Below are 6,216 nucleotides of genomic sequence, written 5' to 3' on the forward strand. Positions count from 1 at the left end.
TCATCATTCAAAGATTTAGTGCCAAACATTTTATAGATTTCTTCTTCTAGCACTTGAGCACAATTTTCCTTTCCATCATACTCACGAAAGATATTAAAAAGGTGAAGCGTATGAGACAAACTCAATTCCATTTTTTATAGTTTTATTTTATAAACTAAACTAGTGATAAAACAAGAAACTAAAAGACTCGATTGCAAGATCTAAAGATATACCTTCAAGCGCTAACCTCCCCGGCAACGGTGCCAGAAAAGAGCTTGATGTCTACTACACAACCTTCTTCTTGTAGACGTTGTTGGGCCTCCAAGTGCAGAGGTTTGTAGGACAGTAGCAAATTTCCCTCAAGTGGATGACCTAAGGTTTATCAATCCGTGGGAGGCGTAGGATGAAGATGGTCTCTCTCAAGCAACTCTGCAACCAAATAACAAAGAGTCTCTTGTGTCCCCAACACACCCAATACAATGGTAAATTGTATAGGTGCACTAGTTCGGCGAAGAGATGGTGATACAAGTGCAATATGAATAGTAGATAATAGTATTTGTAATCTGAAATTATAAAAACAGCAAAGTAACTAATGATAAAAGTGAGCGTAAACGGTATTGCAATGCGTTGAAACAAGGCCTAGGGTTCATACTTTCACTAGTGCAAGTCCTCTCAACAATACTAACATAATTGGATTCACATAACTATCCCTCAACATGCAACAAAGAGTCACTCCAAAGTCACTAATAGCGGAGAACGAACGAAGAGATTATGGTAGGGTACGAAACCACCTCAAAGTTATTCTTTCCAATCAATCCGTTGGGCTATTCCTATAAGTGTCACAAACAGCCCTAGAGTTCATACTAGAATAACACCTTAAGACACAAATCAACCAAAACCCTAATGTCACCTAGATACTCCAATGTCACCTCAAGTATCCGTGGGTATGATTATACGATATGCGTCACACAATTGCAGATTCATCTATTCAACCAACACATAGAACCTCAAAGAGTGCCCCAAAGTTGCTACTGGAGAATCACGACGAAAACATGTGCCAACCCCTATGCATAGGTTCATGGGCGGAACCCGCAAGTTGATCACCAAAACATACATCAAGTGAATCACGTGATATCCCATTGTCACCACAGATATCAAACACATAGCTACTGGTACATACCCTCAGCCCCGAGGGAGAACTACTCCCTCCTCGTCATTGAGAGCACCAGGATGATGAAGATGGCCACCGGGAGAAGGATTGCCCCCTCCGGCAGGGTGCCGGAACGGGTCTAGATTGTCTTTCGGTGGCTATGGAGGCTTCTGGCGGCGGAACTCCCGATCTATTGTGCTCACGGATGTTTTTAGGGTATGTGGGGATATATAGGCAGAAGAAGTACGTCAGGGGGCCACGAGGGGCTCACGAGGGTGGAGGGCGCGCCCCCTGCCTCGTGACCTCCTCGCAGATCCCCCGACGTGCACTCCAAGTCTTCTGGGCTTCTTTCCTTCCAAAAATGAGTTCCGTGAAGTTTTAGGTCAATTGGACTTCGTTTGATTTTCCTTTTCTTCGAAACCCTAAAACAGGGTAAAAACAGAAATTGGCACTGGGCTCTGGGTTAATAGGTTAGTCCCAAAAATGATATAAAAGTGTATAATAAAGCCCATAAACATCCAAAACAGTAGATAATATAGCATGGAGCAATCAAAAATTATAGATACGTTGGAGACATATCAGTAGCCTTAGCACATCGGTGGGCCCATGCCCCTTGGGTCCCAGTGCACCATATCATGTGGTGCTTTCCATCCCATTTCATGTCTTGCAATTTGGTGCCTTCCTTGAGTTGTAGCTCGACCTGAGAGTTAAGACCGACGCATGGTCGAGGATAGGACGAGCTCACGCCTGGGCTGACCCGTCGGTGTGTCAAACCCTCATCAGTATCTGATATGTCTCCAACGTATCTATAATTTTTGATTGTTCCATGCTGTTATATTATCATTCTTGGATGTTTTACAATCACTTTATATCATTTTTTGGGACTAACCTATTGACATAGTGCCCAGTGCCAGTTGCTGTTTTTCGCTTGTTTTTTACATCGCAGAAAATCAATATCAAATGGAGTCCAAATGCAGCGAAACTTTTTGTGGAATTTTTATGGACCAGTAGACACCCAATGGGCTAGAGAGGCACCTAGGGGTGCCCCGAGGGGGGCGGGGCATGATACGTCTCCAACGTATCTATAATTTTTGATTGTTCCATGCTATTATATTATCAATCTTAGATGTTTTATATGCATTTATATGCTATTTATATGATTTTTGGGACTAACCTATTAACCTAGAGCCCAGTGCCAGTTTCTGTTTTTTTCCTTGTTTTTGAGTATCGCAGAAAAGGAAAACCAAACGGAGTCCAATTGACCTGAAATTTCACAGAGATCATTTTTGGACCATAAGAAGCCCACGGAGTACCGGAGATCGGCCAGAAGAGTCCCGAGGCCACCACAAGGGTGGGGGCGCGCCCTACCCCTGGGCGCGCCTCCCTACCTCGAGGATGCCTTGGGGACCCCCTAACTTGTTCCCAACGCCAAAACCTCTTATATATACCCAAACTTCCAGAACATAACCTAGATCGGGAGTTCCGCCACCGCAAGGCTCTGTATCCATCGAAAACCAATCTAGACCTGTTCCGGCACCCTGCCGGAGGGGGGAATCCCTCTCCGATGGCCATCTTCATCATCCCGACGCTCTCCATGACGAGGAGGGAGTAGTTCACCCTCGGGCTGAGGGTATGTACCGATAGCTATGTGTTTGATCTCTCTCTCTCTCTCTCTCGTGTTCTTGATTCGGAACGATCTTGATGTATCGCGAGCTTTGCTATTATAGTTGGATCTTATGATGTTTCTCCCCCTCTACTCTCTTGTAATGGATTGAGTTTTCCCTTTTAAGTTGTCTTATCGGATTGAGTCTTTAAGGATTTGAGAACACTTGATGTATGTCTTGCATGTGCTTATCTATGGTGACAATGGGATATCACGTGATCCACTTAATGTATGTTTTGGTGATCAACTTGCGAGTTCCATGACCTCATGAACTTATGCATAGGGGTTGGCACACATTTTCGTCTTGACTCTCCGGTAGAAACTTTGGGGCACTCTTTGAAGTTCTTTGTGTTGGTTGAATAGATCAATCTGAGATTTTGTGATGCATATCGCATAATCATACCCACGGATACTTGAGGTGACATTGGAGTACCTAGGTGACATTAGGGTTTTGGTTGTTTTGTGTCTTAAGGTATTATTCTATTACAAACTCTAGGATAGATCGAACGGAAAGAATAGCTTAGTGTTCTTTTACTACAGACTCTTGAATAGATCGATCAGAAAGGATAACTTTGAGGTGGTTTCGTACCCTACAATAATATCTTCGTTTGTTCTCCGCTCTTAGTGACTTTGGAGTGACTCTTTGTTGCATGTTGAGGGATTTTTATATGATCTAATTATGTTATCCTTGTTGAGAGAACTTGCACTAGTGAAAGTATGAACCCTAGGCCCTGTTTCCACGCATTGCAATACCGTTTTCGCTCACTTTTATCATTAGTTACCTTACTGTTTTTATATTTTTCAGATTACAAAAACCTATATCTACCATCCATATTGCACTTGTATCACCATCTCTTCGCCGAACTAGTGCACCTATACAATTTACCATTGTATTGGGTGTGTTAGGGACACACGAGACTCTTTGCTATTTGGTTGCAGGGTTGTTTGAGAGAGACCATCTTCATCCTACGCCTCCCACGGATTTATAAACCTTAGGTCATCCACTTGAGGGAAATTTCCTACTGTCCTACAAACCTCTGCACTTGGAGGCCCAACAACGTCTACAAGAAGAAGGTTGTGTAGTAGACATCAACGCACAACCCACCAGGGCGCGCCTACGCCCCCAGGCACGCCCAGGTGGGTTGTGCCCAGCTCGGTGGCCTCCCGCACCGCCTCTTTACTCTATAAATACCCCAATATTCCAGAAACCCTAGGGGAGTCGAGAAAATCAATTCCAGCCACCACAAGTTCCAGAAATACCAGATCCAATCTAAACACCATCATAGAGGGGTTCATCGTGCTCATTGGTGCCTCTCCGATGATGTGTGAGTAGTTCTTTGTGTCGGCGTCCTGGGAACGGGGGTCACCAGACTTGCATGCCTGCGGCCCATGGCATGGCTCCGCCAGCGGCCCCCACTACAAAAAAATACACTTCCGTGATGATACGTGTTTGTCACAGTAGGTCACTTTTTTTGTCATGCATGTACATCCATGAAAAATTTATGACAGAATCAAGATAGTCATACCTGTGCTGTCGTAGAAGTGTTCCATGACATTACCAAAGTTATCATCACGGAAGTGTCCACTTCCATGACGATAAATCGCGCGTCATAGAAGTGCTTTCGTCAAGGGTGACCGACACATGGCTTCCACCGTAACGTAACGCCGTTAAGCTATCGGGTCGGGTTTTGGATCCGATAACCCGTTAACAGCCCCAACCAATGGGGATTTTCCACGTGTAAAATCATCATTGGCTGGAGGAAACACGTGTCGGCTCATCGTTGGGATAGATGTCAACCACTCATTGGACGGAAGGCGCCTATGATACGTCGACACGTGGCACGGCCCAACAGAGGCCCATTCCTGTGAAAAGGCCAGCCCATTTGATTTGGTCAAAAGCTGGTAAGCCGGCCCATGGAAATCCTGTTAACGGCCTGTTCGAATATAGCCCATTTACAGCCCGCTAACCCAAGGCCCGTTACGCCCTATCCGAATTAGGCCCAGTAGCGTCATCTGGGCCATCCAATATGATTCCAGCCCGTTTTCACTTCTGGCCCATGTATGGCCCATGACGTCTTTCGGCCCATATGAGGCCCTATGTAACTCTTGGCCTACTAATGGCCCGTGGTGAAACTGGCCCGTAATGAACAGTGTATCACTTTACACCCATTAACGGCTCGTGGTGAAACTGGCCCGTAATGAACAGTGTATCACTTTATACCCATTAACGGCCCGTTATTCCGTTGGGCCGTTTCCAGCCCATGTTATCTTTCGGCCTTCTCAGAGCCCATTTATTCTTGGGTTCATTTCCAGCATCCGTTTACTTATGGCCCGTTACTGTCATTTTCTGCTTGTGGGCCAAATTCAGCCCGTGGTTACAGTCGGCCCGTTTGTGGTCCGTTAATTCATTGGGCCATTTTCATAGCGTCATCAAATACGGCCTATTAAGGATGGCCCGTTATGGTCGGCCCATGAACGGACGATTCCAACTCTAGCCCGTTTACGGCCATAATGAGGCCTGTTATTGGCCCATGTTTGGCCAATCGATCATACGGCCCGTATAAGGCCCATTGATGATACGGCCCGTAGAAGGCCCATTGTTTCTACGGCCCATAGAAGGCCTACTGTTTCTATAGCCCGTAGAAGGCCCACTGTTTCTACGACCCGTAGGAGGCCCAGTGTCACTAGTTTTAAATATTAGCCCATGGTTATTATGACCTAGTTTTAAAAAATAGGTTATTGTAGCCACTAGCAAACCGCGGAAAAAGAACTGCACTGGCTACAAGCAAACAAATAAACAAAACAAGGAAATACATAAGCGAGCAACTTATGCTAGGCTATCACGGCTATTACACATATTACATCCACTGGGCATCAAAGTTCGCCACCAGTGCAAATATAGGGAACACACCAGCATATAAACGCCGCAGCAAAACAAGTCTAGAACTGAAACCACTTCAGAAGAGCTCAAGAAACAATATCCTGGGTACCCATAATGCTGGCAAGATGCGTAGCAAGCTTATTAACTTTCTATTGTTTGGCGCTTAAATCCTCCAGCGCTTGCTGTTGCACAAGAAAGTACGCATCTGAATTCTGCAGGGACTTCCTTAGTCCTTCGACTTCTTGCCGCAGCACAGCTGACTGATGCCGTTCAGCTTGTAGCTGAGACTGAAGAAGCCGAAGTGATTCAGGCAGCGAGTTGGAAGAGCTTGTGCCAGCGGTACTGGCCAGTAACTCGAACACTACATCAACGCATGATTGTGGGGTTTTCTCACTGTCTACAAGATTGTTTTTATCACCTTTCTTGGAGACTAACAGGGTTGTCTCACTATCTTGAACCTTATCTGCATTACTTTCTCTACCATTGCATAGTGGGGTGCTCTTCTCCAATATTCTGTTTGCATACTACAAGAGAAACAAGTAG

Source organism: Triticum urartu, chromosome 3 (assembly GCF_003073215.2).
Source record: "Triticum urartu cultivar G1812 chromosome 3, Tu2.1, whole genome shotgun sequence".
In the NCBI taxonomy this organism is placed as follows: domain Eukaryota; kingdom Viridiplantae; phylum Streptophyta; class Magnoliopsida; order Poales; family Poaceae; genus Triticum; species Triticum urartu.